This window comes from Canis lupus, chromosome 13, assembly GCF_003254725.2.
Source record: "Canis lupus dingo isolate Sandy chromosome 13, ASM325472v2, whole genome shotgun sequence".
NCBI classification, from domain to species: Eukaryota; Metazoa; Chordata; class Mammalia; order Carnivora; family Canidae; genus Canis; species Canis lupus.
Genome location: NC_064255.1, coordinates 19,886,070 through 19,908,752, shown reverse-complemented (window position 1 = coordinate 19,908,752; position 22,683 = coordinate 19,886,070). Strand labels below are relative to the sequence as shown.

The following is a 22,683-nucleotide window of genomic DNA, read 5'->3' as shown; positions in this document are numbered from 1 at the left end:
GTCCTAATCATAGTAAATACTTACCACTACCATATGCCTGTTCTTTTTATACTGACCCAATATTTATCACTTCTTATCAACCTCTCAGGAAGAAGGTGTTTGGACAAGTAGAGCAATAACTTTTCTCCTACAATTTAATCTATGAAAAGATCCTTAGGGTCTATAATCAAGGTTCCTGATAACAGCTTCCCCCCCTCCCCAAGCCACATCTTTTGTCAGTACATATGTCTATCAGGAGTAGTAAGTATAACCTTCATAACCTTGAAGTCTCCAAAACTGAGGAAAGCAAATTTCAGTGGCCAATTTGCATTTTAGGGAAAGAAAAAAGAGAGGAAGGGTTTGCTATGTCAAGCTATACCCTTAAAGACTTGTGAGAGTGAGGTTACTGTGGCCAAGCCTTTCCTCTTCCAAATTTCCAAAGCATTTACTGTTCTCTCTCTCACTTTTATTCATTCAACAAGAATTCATGTGCAACAGGGATGGGTCAAAGCTAAATGCTGCTACTTAGCTACAGACTGACATCTCTTGCCTTGCCTTGTAATTGAACAGCTGGTATATCTCTTCCCTCACAACAAAGGTCTGTTTCCTGAAGGCTAGAAACATGGCACATCGTTATCTAGAGAATAAAAATCTGACTGACTCACTTCTCCATGAAGCAGCAACAACCCATCTTCCCAGCACCATCCGCTTTACTTTTCCTGTCTCCTGTACGTCAAACAACCCCAGTTATTTACCATTATCAAATGAATTCTATATTTATCTGTTAAAATGTACTGACTCAGGCTGATTGTTCTACATGAATGCCATTGCTCAAACTTTTCCCTTTAATATTATGCCCATTCTTTGGTGTCTTTCCCAGCCAATATCTTGTCCATGAAACCTTTGGAGGGGCCTCCAGAACCTGAATCACTCTTTTCTTCCCCTATGTTCCTATAGCACTGTTGTTTCAGTGTTTGCTTTTGGAACTTATCATGTTATGCCTTTATTTAAAGCCAGTGGTGTCATTTCCTCTGTTAAATTAGAAGCTTATTATTTAATAATTTTGTGCTTATGTGTATACTTCATGTTGCACATAGAAGACACTTAATAAGTATTTTTGAATAAATTCATCAATACTAGCCATCACAATGACTAATAATGTCTCAGCAAGCTCAAACTAATTAACCAATAACAAAGTGTTGCTTAAATAATTATTATACAGCCACAAAATAGAATACTTTGCAGTCATGAAAAATGAATTAGAAGATATTTCCAAGTTATCACTCTTTTTCTTTTCTCCTTAGTAGCTTTTTCAAACTACTTACACCACCCCAAACTCCCAAACTCACCACTTCTCTCTTCATTTCAGCAAGATGAATTTACCTCCTACTTCATGGAGCAAATGAAAAAAACATTTTTCAAAATTTTGTCACCAAACACAGATACTCACCTGCATGTGGTTCCACCCTGTTCTTCTTCCATGTGGTTATGTTGAAAGAGATTTTCATTCATGTTTTAAGACGAAATTCCCATGTGTGTGTACAATGTTATTGTCCACTGTATTCTCCTGTCCCTTGTTCTTTTGATTACCCCTTCAGATTTCTTTATCTTCTTGCTCACTCTCTCTCTCTCTGTCTCCTCCAATCTCTCTTTCTCCCCTTCTTCCCAATAGCATTTAAAGACACTCCCATCTTTGTGCTTAAGAAAATAATGATCTCATGTTACTCTGCATCTTGTTTATAGAAAAACTTTTTAATGGAGTCAGTTCTCTCCTGTTTCCTGAATTTCATCTACCATGTACTTCCCCTCGCACTAAGAGGTAGCTCCTCCCTTCTCCTCCACTAAAAAAGACAAACAACAACAACAACAACAACAACAACAAAAACCCAAAGAAACAAAAATGTCATCAAAATCATTACTTCCTTATCACTAGAACTTTTTATTTATTACTTCAACCTTTAAGCAGTACATGATAATTGGGATAGCTCCTTTGTGCGCACACTTTTTTCCAGGTGCTGTCAAACTATTTTATCATGGTTTTGCTTCTGCTTTTTTTTTTTTAAAGCAGGCTCCATGCCCAGCATAAAGCCCAACACAGGCCTTGAACCCATGACCCTGAGATCAAGATCTGAACTGAGATCAAGGGTTGGATGGTTAACTGACTGAGCCACCCAGACATCCTGCTTCCTTCTTTCTTGATTCCCTACTGTGGAATCCCCTTCCTTTGACATCCCTTACATCTACTTATTTCTGAGGGTGTTCATCCAACCACTCTTCTCTTCCTACTCTACACATTACCCACAGGCATTATCATCCACCATAACTTCAATTACTATCTCTGTGTTGTGAGACATAGAGTCTACAGTTTCTGCCCAGATCCCTCATTTCAGCTCCAATCTCTTATATCCAACTGCCTACACATCTTATATCCTACACATCTCCATGAGGTTGTCTGATGAGCACCATTTCTCAACATTTTCCAGACTGAAGCCATAACGTCCCACCTCACCACACTCAGCGTGATCCTCTTTGTTTCCTTTCCCAGGGGACAGCCTCATCACCATCCAAGTAAGAGACTTAGGCAGAATTCTTAGATCCTCCCTCTTCTCACTTTCAATATTCATTCAATCATTGTAACATACAGAATCCACCTACTCCTTATTTCTTAGATCCATCAGCATCTCTCTATCCCCACTGACAGTACCCTATTTCAGGCCACCATCATCTCTTGCTAGGATTCCTGAAACTGTCTCAACAAGTTTTCCTGCTACAGTCATGTCACATCCCATTCTGCTCCTTATATTACAACAACCATGGCATTTCTAAAATGTATGTTATATCCCTACTGAAAACCTTTTCAGTGCCATCCCATTGCCTTCAGAATAAGCTAAAAAAAAAAAAACTTATTATGGTTTCTGGGTTCCATGTTAGTATGATACCTACTTACTTGTTTGAATTTTGCCTATAACATTCTCCTTTTTTTCCAAGATCACTTTCCTATACTTGCTAAGTGCACCTGGCTAACTCCTGCTCACACTTCATTTCTAGATTAGATACTGCTTCTTTCAGATATTCTCATGCCTACAAGTCCAGTTTGGGGACCCCTTTGCTCCTACGCATCTAGAAATTCTATCATAATACCTAACCCAAAATATAATAATTTCTGTTACCTGTCTACATCCTGTATTATAAAATTCTTGAGAACAGATATCGTGTCTATGTTTACTATTCGTTGATTCAACAAGTAGTATTGTAGTACTGGTTCTAGAATTACAATCAATAGAAAGCAAAACCAGATATGAGAGTTCTTTCATGTCTCTCACAACCTATTCAAGGAAACAGATATTGATCAAGTGATCACACACAAAACTGAATTCTGGTCAATACTACAAAGGAAAATTAGGTTTGATGAAGCCTATAATGAGGAGCTTGACCTAGTGAAGATGGCCCAGGCAAGGAAAACCTCCTTGCCTTTGGAGGATATAATGACTGGGGGGGGTGGGAATCTGAGACTGAGATGTAATTAATGGACAGAGAGGAAATGCACCCTTTCAGCATATGTCAAGGCCCCAGGATTAGATTCAAGGAACTGGAAGAGCTTCAGTGGAACTGGAGCACTAAGAGAAAAAATCCAAATTAGTTAAGGCTGGAAAGTAAAAGTCTAAATATTCAGATGTGCATACCTGCCCTACAGCCATTAAAGGATTTCCCACAGAGATGATGTGATCAGACTTTTGGTCTGAGAGATCAGTCTGACTGTAGAACAGAGGATGGATTGGATGAACCCAGAAACGGATGTCAGTATGCCTATTAAGATTCTGACTATCGCCATAACCAAAATGGCAGATAATGGAGGCAGGGGTTACATTGATGGTGTTGGACAAAGAAATAAAGGGAAGACTTAAGAGATATTTGGGAGATGAAATTAGTAGGCTTGGTAATGTATTAGATGCGGGAGTTAGGAAGAAGAAATTCCCTAGAGTGGCATCTGGCACATAGTGGCATTACAACAAGTATCTATCCAATAAATATATAGTGTATGATATTTTTTACTTTTAAAAATATATACATATGAACCTAAGAACCAGTTCCAGTTCTTCCACATTCTAGACACCTTTAATCAAATCACCTTCTATGTGACTAAATTTCCTCATCCATTAAATGGGGAAAAATATAGTAAAAAATGTATAGGTAATTTTCATCAGAATGAAATGTAAAAATTCACATTAAGTATTTAGCCCAATCCTTATTAGTAGTAAATGTTCAATATATGTGAGCTTTAAATATATATATACAACTGCTACATATTATTATTACATAAATATGGACAAAAATACATTAACCCAGTGTAGATCAGGTTTTAAAAAAGGACTATTTTGGTGGGTACATGAAGAAAGAAAAGGGAACCAAAAAGATAAAAACTATACTAGAAAAACGAGATACAATATGACCATATTTATGAATTATAAGATTGTGTGTCTAAACATACACTTTCAGACAACTGTTGAATGTTTTCAATAAAAATAATAAAAATAAATGTCTTATTTATGTTGATCTCCTTTATGTATGTATATTTTAAAATCTTTTCTGTAATATATATGTTGCTTATAATAAGAAAAAATAATTTGAAACTACATTTTATACTTCACCTTCTGAAAGTATAAAGAGCCCCTGAAGTGTCCATTTTTGTAGTCAGTGACTTTGAAATTTTATTCTCTTACCAGAGGAATCTAGCCATTGGTATTATCTAGTAATTCAGAGTTAATTTCCCTAGATTTAAGGGCATTAAATTTTCCCCTAATCTTGCCTGTATTTCTCTTTTACTTTTTAAAAAGATTTTATTTATTTATTTATGAGAGACACCGAGAGAGGCAGCGACATAGGCAGAGGGAGAAGCCGGCTCCCCACAGGGAGCCTGATGCAGGACTCAATCCCAGGACCCTGAGATCACCACCTGAGCCAAAACTAGATGCTCAACCACTGAGCCACTCAGGTGCCCAGCCTGTATTTCTCTTTTAAACATTCAAGAGCTGAAATACAAAAGAACTTCAAATAAGTGTGCATCCAGCCACATAGTGAAGGGAATATAATATTACTGAAGGCAATGACAGGGGAAATTAACCAAATAAAACAGACCTTTGTATTTAAACAGTGTGAACTCACAGCCAATGACAGATAATAGCCCCCCAAACTGATGTAATTAAATAAGAAAAAAAATAGTCTGTAATAATTACCCCTCTTTGTTAATCAAAAGAACTCAAACAAATTCCCCCAAACAACAGTGGAAACTTGCTTTAATAGTGCATTTTTCAATCAAATGGACAAGCAGAAGGACAAAATTAGGAAATTATAATATTGAATATTTCATGTTATTTCCCAGAGCAGAGAAGTCTTAGGTTTATAAACACATATCTAAAGACTATGAATGAGAACAAGCAATCTGATTATAAGAAGTATTTAAAAGAAAGCAAGCTGAAGGATATAAGCTAAACAAAATGAAAGTCAAAATAGAATAGAATAAAATAATCAGGGTTTTGAGTTCAAAGATTTTTTGAATAACAACCATATTCAAGTTGTACATTGCAATTGACATCTCACTTGTATTTGCACAAACGACTTTTGAATTATTCTATGAGGAATCCAGATGAAGAGAAATGATGACATGTGAATGAATCCAAGTCCTTGAACTTTCTCTTTGTTTCCACAGTATGAAGGTTGGAGAAGAGGAACAAAACTTCAGATTTCACTTGAGAAAATCTATGCAGAGTGTAAAGGCAGAATTGTAAAGTGGCATTTGGAAGTGTCCACCCATCCCCTAAGACCAGATGACTTTTTATGATTTTTTTTAAAAGAAGAAATTTGGAAGATAATCCTAGCATGATAAAGCTTGAACTCTGAGTGTTTGGGTTGTATCAGTCAAAGGACAGACAGGCTCAAAGAGTTGAACTGCAAAGAACTTAATGAAGAGGCTATTTCCAGAGATGAGGGAGGGTTTAAAGGAAACTGGTAAGGAACCCAGTGCCAATAGTACCTCAGCCTTGAGTGGTTGTCCTAACAAGCAGCCTGTCAAGAGCAGGTTATGGATCAATGGGGATGGAACATAGCCACACATTAGGAATGCCTTCACTGCAAATGTTTAGAGGGCTAGAGACATCATCTGAGAGAGAATGAAATGGAACACATTTCTAAAAGAAGAAAAAATTTAAAGCAGAAATATCATATGTCCTCCTGGATTTTGGTGGATACTGGTATGATAACAGTAATTTTATCACAGAAAGATGGTATCTATTATTAATTCCAAATAGTTATTGGGAAAGTAAGATGCGGATACAATCTTTCTGTTGTGAAGCAACAGACCAGAGATTGGATCATCTGAAGATGTTAAAGGAACAGAAGCAAAATCCAAGAGATACTGAATTGGGTTGGGGCCTTTCCTGAACTGAAAAATCCACAATGTCTCATTTTAGGGATAAGTAAAAGCTGAAGGAAACAATGCTAAGTAAGGCAAAGCTAAATAAACATTTATAAGCAAATATTACTTAGGATGAAACATAGCTACAAAAGGGCTGGCCAGCAGTCTTAAGTAGCCTTCCCATTTAAGCATTATGTCATACATTCTGGTATCATTTTTACGTGGTTTAGGTAATAGCACAATATTATATAGGATTTTTCTTATTGTTTCCAAATGCAAATATTATAATAAATAAGAACTTGATCCATAAACACAGCTCTGTTCCCTTCACCCTTATTCAAAACTGCCAGAAAAGTAGACTACAAATGAAAATGCTAATAAAAATACAAAGCAAAAAGATATACCTAGTAGGTCAGTGGTGGAAATATGATAAAATCATGTAAAATTATTTTGGGCAAGAAAAGAGGAAAAAAAGCAACTGAGAATAGATGGGACAAAGAGAAAACAAATTGTAATAACATAGTAGATTTAAATTCAACTATATCAATAATCACATGAAAAATAAATACTATCCCCCTCAAAAAAAGAAGAGATCAGGGATCCCTGGGTGGCGCAGTGGTTTGGCACCTGCCTTTGGCCCAGGGCGCGATCCTGGAGACCCAGGATCGACTCCCACGTCGGGCTCCCGGTGCATGGAGCCTGCTTCTCCCTCTGCCTGTGTCTCTGCCTCTCTCTCTCTCTCTCTCTGTGTGTGACTATCATAAATAAATAAAAATTAAAAAAAAATTTTAAAAAGAAGAGATCAGATTCTTTAAAAAAAAAAAAGATCCAATGTTATGTTGTCTATAAGAAATCTTCTTTAAATACAAACATAGGTAAAAAGAATAAAAGAATGTGAAAAGATATGTCACACCACAATCAAGAAAGCTGGAATGAGGGGGGAGGAGCAAGATGGCGGAAGAGCAGGGTCTCCAAATCACCTGTCTCCACCAAACTACCTAGAAAACCTTCAAATTATCCTGAAAATCTATGAATTCGGCCTGAGATTTAAAGAGAGACCAGCTGGAATGCAACAGTGAGAAGAGTTCGCGCTTCTATCAAGGTAGGAAGACGGGGAAAAAGAAATAAAGGAACAAAGGCCTCCAAGGGGGAGGGGCCCCGCGAGGAGCCGGGCTGAGGCCGGGGCGAGTGTCCCCAGGACAGGAGAGCCCCGTCCCGGAGACGCAGGAGCTGCACCGACCTTCCCGGGGGAAAGGGGCTCGCGGGGAGTGGGAGCAGGACCCAGGAGGGCGGGGATGCCCTCGGGCTCCCCGGGACAGTAACAGCAACTGCGCGCCCAGGAGAGTGCCCCGAGCTCCCTAAGGGCTGCAGCGCGCACGGGGAACCCGGCGGGACCCGGAGCAGCTCGGGGGGCTCGGGGGCGGCTCCGCGGAGGGGGCTGCGCGGCCCGGGAGCGCGAATCCAGCAGCGCAGGCTCCGGAGCACAGGGCGCCGGGACACAGCCCAGGATCCCGCCTCCCCCGGGACAGGCAGAGGCCGGGAGGGCCCAGGACAGCGAGGACGCTCCTGCCCCAGCTGAGCAGATCAGCGGCCCCGCCCCGGAGCCTCCAGGCCCTGCAGACGGAGTTCCTGCCGGAGCTGAATCCAGGTTTCCAGAGCTGCCCCGCCACTGGGGCTGTTCCTCCTGCGGCCTCACGGGGTCAACAACCCCCACTGAGCCCTGCACCAGGCAGGGGCACAGCAGCTCCCCCAACTGCTAACACCTGAGAATCAGCACAACAGGCCCCTACCCCAGAACACCAGCTAGACGGACAAGTTCCAGGGGAAGCCAAGGGACTTAAAGTACACAGAATCAGAAGATACTCCCCGGTGGTTCTTTTTTTGTTTGTTTTTGTTTTTGTTTTTGTTTTTGTTTTATTTTGCTTTTTGATTTGTATCCTTCCCCCACCCCCTTTTTTTCTCCTTTCTTTTTCTTTCTCTTTTTCTTCCCTTTTTTTTTTCTTCGTTTTTTTTTCTTTTTCTTCCCTTTTTTTTCTCTTTCTCTTTTCTTTCCTTCTTTCTCCCCTCTTTTTCTCTTTTTCCCAATACAACTTGCTTTTGGCCACTCTGCACTGAGCAAAATGACTAGAAGGAAAACCTCACCTCAAAAGAAAGAATCAGAAACAGTCCTCTCTCCCACAGAGTTACAAAATCTGGATTACAATTCAATGTCAGAAAGCCAATTCAGAAGCACTATTATACAGCTACTGGTGGCTCTAGAAAAAAGTATAAAGGACTCAAGACACTTCATGACTGCAGAATTTAGAGCTAATCAGGCAGAAATTAAAAATCAATTGAATGAGATGCAATCCAAACTAGAAGTCCTAACGACGAGGGTTAACGAGGTGGAAGAACGAGTGAGTGACCTAGAAGACAAGTTGATAGCAAAGAGGGAAACTGAGGAAAAAAGAGACAAACAATTAAAAGACCATGAAGATAGATTAAGGGAAATAAACGACAGCCTGAGAAAGAAAAACCTACGTTTAATTGGGGTTCCCGAGGGCGCCGAAAGGGACAGAGGGCCAGAATATGTATTTGAACAAATTCTAGCTGAAAACTTTCCTAATCTGGGAAGGGAAACAGGCATTCAGATCCAGGAAATAGAGAGATCCCCCCCTAAAATCAATAAAAACCGTTCAACACCTCGACATTTAATTGTGAAGCTTGCAAATTCCAAAGATAAAGAGAAGATCCTTAAAGCAGCAAGAGACAAGAAATCCCTGACTTTTATGGGGAGGAGTATTAGGGTAACAGCAGACCTCTCCACAGAGACCTGGCAGGCCAGAAAGGGCTGGCAGGATATATTCAGGGTCCTAAATGAGAAGAACATGCAACCAAGAATACTTTATCCAGCAAGGCTCTCATTCAAAATGGAAGGAGAGATAAAGAGCTTCCAAGACAGGCAGCAACTAAAAGAATATGTGACCTCCAAACCAGCTCTGCAAGAAATTTTAAGGGGGCCTCTTAAAATTCCCCTTTAAGAAGAAGTTCAGTGGAACAGTCCACAAATACAAAGACTGAATAGATATCATGATGACACTAAACTCATATCTCTCAATAGTAACTCTGAATGTGAACGGGCTTAATGACCCCATCAAAAGGCGCAGGGTTTCAGACTGGGTAAAAAAGCAGGACCCATCTATTTGCTGTCTACAAGAGACTCATTTTAGACAGAAGGACACCTACAGCCTGAAAATAAAAGGTTGGAGAACCATTTACCATTCGAATGGTCCTCAAAAGAAAGCAGGGGTAGCCATCCTTATATCAGATAAACTAAAATTTACCCCAAAGACTGTAGTGAGAGATGAAGAGGGACACTATATCATACTTAAAGGATCTATTCAACAAGAGGACTTAACAATCCTCAATATATATGCTCCGAATGTGGGAGCTGCCAAATATATAAATCAATTATTAACCAAAGTGAAGAAATACTTAGATAATAATACACTTATACTTGGTGACTTCAATCTAGCTCTTTCTATACTCGATAGGTCTTCTAAGCAAAACATCTCCAAAGAAATGAAAGCTTTAAATGATACACTGGACCAGATGGATTTCACAGATATCTACAGAACTTTACATCCAAATTCAACTGAATACACATTCTTCTCAAGCGCACATGGAACTTTCTCCAGAATAGACCACATATTGGGTCACAAATCGGGTCTGAACCGATACCAAAAGATTGGGATTGTCCCCTGCATATTCTCGGACCATAATGCCTTGAAATTAGAACTAAATCACAACAAGAAGTTTGGAAGGACCTCAAACACATGGAGGTTAAGGACCATCCTGCTAAAAGATAAAAGGGTCAACCAAGAAATTAAGGAAGAATTAAAAAGATTCATGGAAACTAATGAGAATGAAGATACAACCGTTCAAAATCTTTGGGATGCAGCAAAAGCAGTCCTAAGGGGGAAATACATCGCAATACAAGCATCCATTCAAAAACTGGAAAGAACTCAAATACAAAAGCTAACCTTACACATAAAGGAGCTAGAGAAAAAACAGCAAATAGATCCTACACCCAAGAGAAGAAGGGAGTTAATAAAGATTCGAGCAGAACTCAACGAAATCGAGACCAGAAGAACTGTGGAACAGATCAACAGAACCAGGAGTTGGTTCTTTGAAAGAATTAATAAGATAGATAAACCATTAGCCAGCCTTATTAAAAAGAAGAGAGAGAAGACTCAAATTAATAAAATCATGAATGAGAAAGGAGAGATCACTACCAACACCAAGGAAATACAAACGATTTTAAAAACATATTATGAACAGCTATACGCCAATAAATTAGGCAATCTAGAAGAAATGGACGCATTCCTGGAAAGCCACAAACTACCAAAACTGGAACAGGAAGAAATAGAAAACCTGAACAGGCCAATAACCAGGGAGGAAATTGAAGCAGTCATCAAAAACCTCCCAAGACACAAGAGTCCAGGGCCAGATGGCTTCCCAGGAGAATTTTATCAAACGTTTAAAGAAGAAATCATACCTATTCTCCTAAAGCTGTTTGGAAAGATAGAAAGAGATGGAGTACTTCCAAATTCGTTCTATGAAGTCAGCATCACCTTAATTCCAAAGCCAGACAAAGACCCCGCCAAAAAGGAGAATTACAGACCAATATCCCTGATGAACATGGATGCAAAAATTCTCAACAAGATACTGGCCAATAGGATCCAACAGTACATTAAGAAAATTATTCACCATGACCAAGTAGGATTTATCCCTGGGACACAAGGCTGGTTCAACACCCGTAAAACAATCAATGTGATTCATCACATCAGCAAGAGAAAAACCAAGAACCATATGATCCTCTCATTGGATGCAGAGAAAGCATTTGACAAAATACAGCATCCATTCCTGATCAAAACTCTTCAGAGTGTAGGGATAGAGGGAACATTCCTCGACATCTTAAAAGCCATCTATGAAAAGCCCACAGCAAATATCATTCTCAATGGGGAAGCACTGGGAGCCTTTCCCCTAAGATCAGGAACAAGACAGGGATGTCCACTCTCACCACTGCTATTCAACATAGTACTGGAAGTCCTAGCCTCAGCAATCAGACAACAAAAAGACATTAAAGGCATTCAAATTGGCAAAGAAGAAGTCAAACTCTCCCTCTTCGCCGATGACATGATACTCTACATAGAAAACCCAAAAGTCTCCACCCCAAGATTGCTAGAACTCATACAGCAATTCGGTAGCGTGGCAGGATACAAAATCAATGCCCAGAAGTCAGTGGCATTTCTATACACTAACAATGAGACTGAAGAAAGAGAAATTAAGGAGTCAATCCCATTTACAATTGCACCCAAAAGCATAAGATACCTAGGAATAAACCTCACCAAAGATGTAAAGGATCTATACCCTCAAAACTATAGAACACTTCTGAAAGAAATTGAGGAAGACACAAAGAGATGGAAAAATATTCCATGCTCATGGATTGGCAGAATTAATATTGTGAAAATGTCAATGTTACCCAGGGCAATATACACGTTTAATGCAATCCCTATCAAAATACCATGGACTTTCTTCAGAGAGTTAGAACAAATTATTTTAAGATTTGTGTGGAATCAGAAAAGACCCCGAATAGCCAGGGGAATTTTAAAAAAGAAAACCGTATCTGGGGGCATCACAATGCCAGATTTCAGGTTGTATTACAAAGCTGTGGTCATCAAGACAGTGTGGTACTGGCACAAAAACAGACACATAGATCAGTGGAACAGAATAGAGAATCCAGAAGTGGACCCTGAACTTTATGGTCAACTAATATTCGATAAAGGAGGAAAGACTATCCATTGGAAGAAAGACAGTCTCTTCAATAAATGGTGCTGGGAAAATTGGACATCCACATGCAGAAGAATGAAACTAGACCACTCTCTTTCACCATACACAAAGATAAACTCAAAATGGATGAAAGATCTAAATGTGAGACAAGATTCCATCAAAATCCTAGAGAAGAACACAGGCAACACCCTTTTTGAACTCGGCCATAGTAACTTCTTGCAAGATACATCCACGAAGGCAAAAGAAACAAAAGCAAAAATGAACTATTGGGACTTCATCAAGATAAGAAGCTTTTGCACAGCAAAGGATACAGTCAACAAAACTCAAAGACAACCTACAGAATGGGAGAAGATATTTGCAAATGACATATCAGATAAAGGGCTAGTTTCCAAGATCTATAAAGAACTTATTAAACTCAACACCAAAGAAACAAACAATCCAATCATGAAATGGGCAAAAGACATGAAGAGAAATCTCACAGAGGAAGACATAGACATGGCCAACATGCACATGAGAAAATGCTCTGCATCACTTGCCATCAGGGAAATACAAATCAAAACTACAATGAGATACCACCTCACACCAGTGAGAATGGGGAAAATTAACAAGGCAGGAAACAACAAATGTTGGAGAGGATGAGGAGAAAAGGGAACCCTCTTACACTGTTGGTGGGAATGTGAACTGGTGCAGCCACTCTGGAAAACTGTGTGGAGGTTCCTCAAACAGTTAAAAATAGACCTGCCCTACGACCCAGCAATTGCACTGTTGGGGATTTACCCCAAAGATACAAATGCAATGAAACGCCGGGACACCTGCACCCCGATGTTTCTAGCAGCAATGGCCACGATAGCCAAACTGTGGAAGGAGCCTCGGTGTCCAACGAAAGATGAATGGATAAAGAAGATGTGGTTTATGTATACAATGGAATATTACTCAGCTATTAGAAATGACAAATACCCACCATTTGCTTCAACGTGGATGGAACTGGAGGGTATTATGCTGAGTGAAGTAAGTCAGTCGGAGAAGGACAAACATTATATGTTCTCATTCATTTGGGGAATATAAATAATAGTGAAAGGGAAAAGAAGGGAAGGGGGAAGAAATGTGTGGGAAATATCAGAAAGGGAGACAGAACGTAAAGACTGCTAACTCTGGGAAACGAACTAGGGGTGGTAGAAAGGGAGGAGGGCGGGGGGTGGGAGTGAATGGGTGACGGGCACTGGGTGTTATTCTGTATGTTAGTAAATTGAACACCAATAAAAAAATTAAAAAAAAAAAAAAGAAAGCTGGAATGACTATACTAAAATTTCAGAACAAGGAATAGTATCACTAATATAAAGGTGCATTATCTAATGATAAATGAACCAATTCATCAAGAAGACATAACAATTCTAAATGTGTATACATACATCTAATAACAGTTTCAATGTACATGAAAGACAAACTATTAGACAGAAAGAACAAATAGACAAATCCATAATTATAGTTGGAGATTTTATCACCTCTTTCAATGTTTGATAGAGCAAGTATACAGGAAATCAAAAGGATATAGAAGACCTAACAGCACATTGGTCCTAACTGTAATGTATTTAATACTCAACCAACAAAAGCATACAATGCATTCTTTGCAAATAAACGTGGAACATTGACCAATATAGACCATATGATGGACCTCTAAATAATATGAAGTATCTATAAAAAACCCACAGCTAATATCATCCTTCATGCTTTACTCATAAGGGTTGGAACAAGGCAAAAATACCTCCCTCACTACATCTAGTCAGCATTGTACTGGTGGTGCTAGCTCATGCGGTAAAACAAGAAACAAAAATAAAATGCCTGCTGATTGGAATGGAAGAAGTAAAATTTCCTTATTTGCAGGATACATAATTGTCTATGCAGAATATACCAAAAGAAAATACTAAGTGAGTTTTGCAAGACTGCAGATAACAAGGTCAACACAGAAAAAAGCTAGAATTTAAAAGCCTAAGAATACCAATTATTGACAAGTACGTGGACACCTGGAGCTCTCTTACACTGTTCCTGAGAATGAACACTGGAAAACAGCATGATTTCTTTAAAAGTAATACACATCCCTCCCCTACACCCAGAGATTCTATTCCTAGGTATTTATCCAAGACATATGGGAACATTAATTGACACTTGTATTCAAAAATCAGATTTATTCATAATATTCCCAAACTGGAAAGAATCTAAACTTTCATCAATATCTGAAAGACCACAACAAATGTGATCCAAGTATGCCCCACTTTTCAAAACTGTGCCTCATAACACTTTGTTTTTATGAAGCAGCTGTATTATTACCTGACTTCTTGAACTGAAAGAAATCTGAAGAGGATGTACACTTTTATGACAAAAAGCAAAAATCGTGTTCAGCGTTGGTTTTGCAGCAGCCCTTATAAGAGACAGCTGGTGGGAGCATCAGCATCTCGGCATCAAGTTGCCTGAGCTTTGACCTGTGTCTGGTGCTTTATCTCGATTTATTTTGTGCATGTATTGGCAGGATGTGTCCGAAGGGATCAGAAAAGTCCAAGAGGTGATTTTTTTGGGGTCTGAGAATGCTCAAAATTTTGTCCATATAAATTAATCACAATTGCCTCTTTGCTCTTATGCCATTTTGGCTTACAAAAGGTCTCATAGATGGTCATGGAAACCTGTACATACCTATAATGAAATACAGTGCAGCAATAAGAAGGAATGAACGACTGATTAAAAGCAGTAACATGAATAAATCTCAAGAACATCTTGCCAAAAGCATCCACCAGAAAATACTACATATCTTATAATTTCGTTCATGTAAAATTCTAGAAAAACCACAATTATGGTAAAAATTATGGAAAAAAAAAGAGGTCCATATCTACCAAGAACCAGGAGTCAGGAATAAGAGATAGACTTAATTTTTTTTAAAGTTTATTTTATTTTAGAGAGAGCGAGAGAGCAGATGGGGCTGAGGGGGAGAGAATCCCAAGCCGACTAGTGCTAGATTTCACCACCCTGAGATCACAACCTGATCTGAAACCAAGAGTCGGATGCTCAACTTTAAAGATTGATTTTAAAGGCATGTAGATCAACTGTTTAAGGTGATGAAAATATCCTGATTACCATAGAGGTTACACAACTGTACATAATTATCAAAACTCAATGATTTTTACACATAAATTAATAAATTTTATTGGTTGTGAATTACACTTCAATCATGTTGATTTTTTTAAAAGTCCAGAAAAAAGCGCCTACAGCTGTAGTGATTTGTCAATGGAAATTTTTTTTGTTGAAATTTAATGTCATTGAAATCCTCTTACCCATGAAAATGTAACCCTTTACATTTAATAAGTTACATGCAATGACACATGATATGCTAATGAAACTGTATTTGAAATACAGATCATTCTAAGGAGTCACGGTAACAATACAAAGTGTCATTGAGGATATAGAGTAACTACAACTCTCACTCCACTGCTGTGGGAGTTGTACCAAATTGGCACAGCAGCTCTGGAAAATTCTTCTAAGTTATCTATTAACCTTAAAGATAAACATACTTTATGACCCAATAGTTTCACATGTAAGTTTGTATGTAATAAAAATAATCTCTTCAGGGTGCCTGGGTGCCTCAGTCAGTTGAGTATCTGACTCTTGATTTTGGCTTAGGTTGTTATCTCAGAGTCCTGGGATGGAGCCCTGCATCGGGCTACCTGGTCAGAGGGGAATGTGCTTGAGGATTCTCTCTCTATTTATATCCCTCTGCCCCTCCTTGTCTCTCTCTGAAATAAATAAATAAATTTTTGAAAAATAAGCTCCTTTGTCCATCAAATAAAATATATAAGAATTTCATAGATGCTTTATTCATAAAACCCCCAAACCCCCAAACTCATGAAATGTCTAAAAGCAAAATATAAATAGTTGTAGTGTGCTCACAAAATGGAATACTATTCAGCAATAAAAAAATAAATGACTGCTACCCACAACAATATAGATAAATGTCATAAACAGTGTTGAGCAAAAAAAAGCCAGACCCCAATTCCATTCAAAGTAAGTTAGGAATAAACAAAATGAATCTAAGTTGGTAGAAGTCAGAATGATGCTATCTTTGGTGGAGAATATTATCTAGAAGGGGGCATGAGGGAGCCTTCTGGAGTGCTGAAAACATTCTTTCTTGGTCTGTAATATGGTTATATACACACTTGTAATGTAAAAATTCTTTACATCACACACTTAAAATTGGTGCATTTTTTGTGTGAATTATACCATAATGCAAAAGTTTTTGAAAGTTTAAAACATGCTTTAAAATTTTATGAAAAAGAGAAAAAAATCATAGTCTTAGACTGCTAAATATAATTCTAGTTCCATGGATAAGGAGCTGAAGGAAGAATGCTTTTGGAACATTCTCTTTGTAAAAATCCCTCTGGAGGGTGTTAGGGAATTCCCAGCAGCAGATCAGGGGAGCCTGAAAGCCATAACAGAAAAAAAAATGTGTTTTATTAAATTAAAATGTCAATGCTTTCCTGATTTCTCCAATAGTTATTTCTTTTTAGTTTCCCATAAGGATTGACAGTGGATATCTGTTGACTTGGCCTGACTAGGAATCAGCAGATTATCCTTCAAGTCCCTCTGCTTCTGAGTAGTGGTGCATACTCAGAGGGGTCAGTTATCCTGTGATTTCAGATTATCAATCGACAAAAATATTTTTACTAGCAGTAGTAAGTACATCTCCTAATAGCTCCTGAATAATTGTTATAAACTGCCTACTGTGCTGGCAACTTTGCACACAGTGTCTCCAATGTTGTGTGGTAGGTCTTACTACAGAGAGGCAATGTAAGAGTATGTTCTCTGGGGTCAGATTCCCTGAGTTAAAAACCTGGTTCTGCTTCTTTTCAAATGTATAATCTTGGGCCCTTATCTATTCATCTGTAAAATAAGAATAAAAAAATATCTTTCTCTCAAGATTCATATTAAAGCATTGAGAATATGCCCAGCACATACTAACAGCTCTACATGTATTTGCTAAATAAAATGAGAGAAGTCACTTTAAAGATGAAAAAATGCAAGCTCACAGTGACAATAATATGCCCCAAGGGTGAGGCAAGGAGAGTGTTACCCAGGGGCAGACAAGGAGGGGGTGCATTACATGCTGGGCATTTTTTTTTTTTTTTTTTTTTTTTTTAGAAAAAGAGGAAGAAGGCCATCTGGATGGCTCAACTGGTTAAGTCTCCTACTCTTGATTTCACCTCTGGTCATGATCTCAGGATTATGAGATGGAGAAATGGAGCCCCCTGTTGGGTTCCATGCTGGGTGTGGAACCTGCTTAAGATTCTCTCTCTCCTTCTACCTCTGCCTTCCTCTGCCCACCCCCACGCACATGCACATGCTCACACTCTCTCTCGAAAGAAAGAAAGAAAGAAAGAAAGAAAGAAAGAAAGAAAGAAAGAAGAAAGAAAAAAGAAGAGGAAGAAGAAGAGTGAGACTTTTTATTACCACCATGCCCTGATATTTCAAATCAATATCAGAGATAAAACACTCTCCCACTGTTCCCGCAGGCACGGTGGACAGCCCTACATTGAGGTTTAGAAAAATCCCTGAGTGACACAACTACAGATCACTGAGCTGCAATTCAAACCCATATCCATCAAATTTCAAAGTCTGTACCAACTGAACCCCTTCTAAGGGCCATTTTTGTTCGTGGAATACATTTTTTTGAAACTCAAATCTTCTCTATATGATATCCATATCATCTTCTTCAAAACATTTTTTAGTCAAGAAATTAATAGTAGTACCTACCATGTTCTGGGTTTGGGGTTCTGTTCTAGCCACTGGGCATACAGCAGTGAACAAGGCAGTGTCCTCTCTCTCTTAGAGCTTACATTCTAGTAGGGTGACACAGAAAATAAATAAACGAATGCACTATTTTCAGATGACAATATGTCAATGAGGAAATAAACCAGGCCGATGGGCCAAAACTCTGCTGTCCAGCATAGTAACCTTTAGCCACATGTGGCTATTGAATATTTAAAATGTGATTAGCAGAGCACCTGGGTGTCTCAGTCTCTTAGGTGACTAATTCTTGATTTCAGCTCAGATCATGATCTCAGGGTGGTGAGGTTGAGCCCCACCGTGGATTCCAGGCTGAACAGTGCATTTGCTGAAGATTCCCTCTCTCTTTTTCCCTCTCCTTCTGCCCCTCCCTCATCCCCACTCTCACTCTCTCTCCCTAAAATAAATAAATAACCAAACAAATAAAATGTGATTACCTCAAATTGAATTACGATGTAAATGTAATCTACTTTGGATTTGTAATCCACATATGGATTTCAAAGATTTAGTACTAAAGAGAGTGTGAAATATCTCATGAATAATTTTTATGTATTTATTCATGTAGTTAAGACCCAAGAGTATTTTATGTACAAAACAACATATTTACCATGTCCAGTGTTCTTTAATATTTTCTATAGTGTAGATTTGCTGGTGATGAATTCTCCCAGAATGTGTTCTTCTGAAAAAGTCTTTATTTCTGTTTTGTGTTATTTTTTAAAGATTATTTATTTATTTGAGAGAGAGAGAATGAATAAGCAGGGAGAGTGGCAAACCAAGAGAGAGAAGCAGACTCCCCGCTGAGCAGGGAGCCTGACACAGGGCTGAATTCCAGGACCCCTGGATCACAACCTGAGCTAAAGGCAAATGCTCAACCCACTGAGCCACCCAGGTGCTCCTATTTTATATTTATTTTATTTTATTTTATTTTATTTTATTTTATTTTATTATTTTATTTTATTTTATTATTTTATTTTTTGAAGATTTTAATTTTGAGTAATCTTTATACCTGGCATGGGGTTCAAATTTACAACCCAGAGATCAAGAGTCACATGTTCCACTGACTAAGGCAGCCAGGCACCCCTCTTTAATTTTTTAAAGTTATTTCCACTGAGAAGCACCTGCACCACTGGGTGGCTCAATAGGTTAAGCGTCTGCCTTGGGCTCAGGTCACGATCCCAGGGTCCTGGGATCCAGTCCCATGTTGGGCTCTCTGCTCAGTGGGGAGCCTAATTCTCCCTCTCCCTCTGCTGCTCCCCCTGCTTGTGCTCTCTCTCTGTCAAATAAGTAATTAAGTAATTTTTAAAGAAAAGGCTGCATTCACTGACTAGAGAATTCAGAGTTAGTGGCTTTTGTTCTTTTAGCACATTGAAGATGTCATTCTATTGTCTCCTGGCCTACATTGTTCCTGATTAGAAATCTATAGGCCCATATCTTTTATTTTGTATGTAATGTGTATTCCTTTTCTCAGGGTGATTTCACAATCTACTTTTTGTCATGAGTTTTCACAACTTTTATTATAATATGTGAGATTTCCCTTGCTCTACCTGCTTGGGGTTCTGCTGAGCATCTTGAATATATGGATTGACAGTTTTCCTCAGATTTGCAATAAATGTTGCCAGTGTGTTTTTCAAATACTTATCTCTTTTTTTTCCTCTCCCCTTTTTATGAAACCCTGACACATACGCTGACACTTCATATTGTCGCCCAGCCAGGAAAGCTCTGTTCATTGGGTCTTTTTACCCTGTGTGTTTCAGTTTGCACAGTTTCCATTGCAATGCTTTCAAATTTAGTGCTTTTTCTTTCCTTCTTAGTGTCTAATCAGTTGTTAATCCTCCCAGTGAAATTTTCCATTTTGGGTATTGTTTCATTTCCAGAAATTCCATTTTTTTAAATCCCTCATTCCTCTCCTCATTAGGCTTATGTTTCCCTTTAAATCCTTCAAGATACTTAAATTTGCTGCTTTAAGATCCTTGTCTACTAACGCCATTACCTTCATCATTGTTTATCTTGTGTGTAGTCCGTGATTGATGCTCCTCCTTGTAGTCGCATGTTTTTCCCTACTTCTTTATTTGTCCAATTTGTGCATTTTGCAATGTTGAGTGCTGGATTTTTTTTTAATATACATTCCTGCTCATTCCAGCCAGGGCAGCGCCCCGGGGTGGGGGGGTGCTTTGGGCACCCCAGCTCCTGCAACCTGGGAGGCGGCCCCGACTCTTGGAGCCGGAACGCAGGGACAGATGGACTTGCAGGCACTGCTGTCAGAAGTGCGAGGAGTCCAGCTATTGCCAGTCAAGTGAGGATGAAGTTGAAATTCTGGGACCTCTCCCTGCCCAGACTCCTCCCTGGCTGGTGGCCAGCTGGAGCAGTGACAAGGACCGGGACTCTGTCCACACAGCTGGTGAAGTCCCTCTGACCCCTTGGACCAACTCCCCAGATCGAAGATGCTCGTCCTCAGCTCAGATACGTCTAAGTCTACGTACAGCCTGACCTGGAGGATTTCAAGTCTCGCATCCAGACCACCAGCCACTTACTGATATTAAACCCATCGAGTTTGGCGTTCTCTGCACCAAAAAAGGAACCCATCCAGCCCTCGGTGCTCAGATGGACCTATACCCCAGACAACTACTTCAGAAAGTTCAAGCCCCAGCTGTACTCCCTCGACTCCAACAGCAACGATGTGGACTTCCTAACAGACGAGGAAGTCTTGTCCAAGGACCAGCTGGACATGCTGTGCCTCAGCACCCAGTATGACCTGCCACACAGCCACCTGACGATCTGGGTGATCGAGGCCAGGGACCTGCCACCGCCCATCTCCCATGACTGCTGGTGCCAGGACATGGCCCACTGGAGCCCCTTTGTCAAGATCTGTCTCCTGCCAGACCAGAGGAACTCTAAGCAGACGGGGGTCAAGTGCAAGACCCAGAAGCCTGTGTTTGAGGGGCGTTACACCATAGAGATCCCCCTCCTTGAAGCTCAGAGGAGGCCCCTGCTGCTAACCATGGTGAATTTTGATAAATTTTCCCACCATTGTGTCACTGGGAAGGTGTCGGTGCCTCTGTGCCAGGTTGACCTGGTGGAAGGCGGGCCTTGGTGGAAGGCGCTGGTCCCCAGATCTCAGAATGAAGTGGAGCTGGGGGAGCTGCTTCTGTCGCTGAATTCTCTCCCAAGTGCTGGGAGACTGAATGTGGATGTCATTGGAGCCAAGTCATGTTTTCAGACCGATGTGAGCCAAGGTTCAGACCCCTTTGTGAAAATCCAGCTGGTACCTGGACTCAAGCTTGTGAAAACAAAGAAGACATCCTTCTTAAGAGGCACAATCGATCCCTTCTACAATGAATCCTTCAGCTTCAAAGTTCCCCAAGAAGAACTTGAAAATGCCAGCTCGGTGTTTACAGTGTTTGGCCACAACATGAAAAGCAGCAATGACTTCATTGGAAGACTTGTCATCGGCCAGTACTCCTCGGGCCCCTCTGAATCCAGCCACTGGTGGCAGATGCTCAACACTCACCGACCGCCCTGGAGCAGTGGCACAGCCTGAGGTCCCCGGCTGAGTGTGACCATGTGTCTCCCACCTCGCTGGAGGTGACCTGAGGGATGCAGGGAAAGCAGCTTTCCTTTGTTGGGAAAAAAAAAAAAAAAAAAAAAAAGAAGAAGAAAATTTAAGACAGAAAAAAATATATATATATATATGTGTGTATATATATATATATATATATATATATATACATTCCTTTAAAAGATATTAGACTTTATTTGGGCAGGCACTTAAATTACTTGCTATTCAGTCTGAGTTTTTTCAAAGTTTTCTTATAAGCTTTTTTTAGAGCAGGTTTTGCACATCCTTGACTCTAGAGCTAGCTTATTTTCTCTCAGAAGACATGACCCTCCACTGTCACCACTGAATTCCTCTGGGTTTCAACAAAGACTCTACTCTGGGTGACCAGAACTCAGACATGTCCCAGCCCTGTGTGTTCCAGAAACTCCTCCGTTTACAGTCCTGTGGTTATTCTCTGCCCAGCCAGCCTCATGGACTTTCACCCGTCACAGCTGTGGTTTAGTACCCAACGTCCTACTCAAGGGGAGTATGTATAAAATACTCCAGACAGTTCCCTCCGCCCTGGTACGCTGACCCTCAAATTCCAGACACTTCACTCTTCCAAAATTCCAGCCTCTGTCTCCTGCCTGCACTGCAATCTGAAAAGTGCCTCCAGACAGAAAGCCCAGATGCACAAAAAGTCCACGTCGTTTGCTGCTCCCCTTCTCTCCTGAATCATAGTCCTGCGCTGCCTCTTGCCTAATGTGCAAAAACAGTTACCCCCGAGGCTTCGTCCAGTTACCTCATTGTTTACCGCGAGATGGTGCTCCCCTCATGGTGACTCCATAATGGCCAGAGGCAGAAGTAAGCCTGTATGAAATATGACAGTTTATAAAAATAAAGATGTTTTATTTACTTAAAATTTTTTTAATGTTTTATTTTTAAAAAGGAAATGAATTCCAAGGGCGTCTCATCATAAGAAACGTCTAATTTAGTATACTGGTTTTCAAACTTGGTTGCAACTTGGAACAACCCAGAGTTTCCGATTTAAATGGTCTGGGATGTCACTTAAGCATCAGAAATGTTTAAAACCCCCTTG

At 39.7% G+C, this 22,683-nt stretch overlaps 1 pseudogene; it reads left to right on the top strand.

Moving 5' to 3' along the window:
* Window positions 1–601: 601 nt before the first annotated feature.
* Window positions 602–21,714, top strand: LOC112662518 (synaptotagmin-17-like; annotated as a pseudogene).
* Window positions 21,715–22,683: the final 969 nt, after the last annotated feature.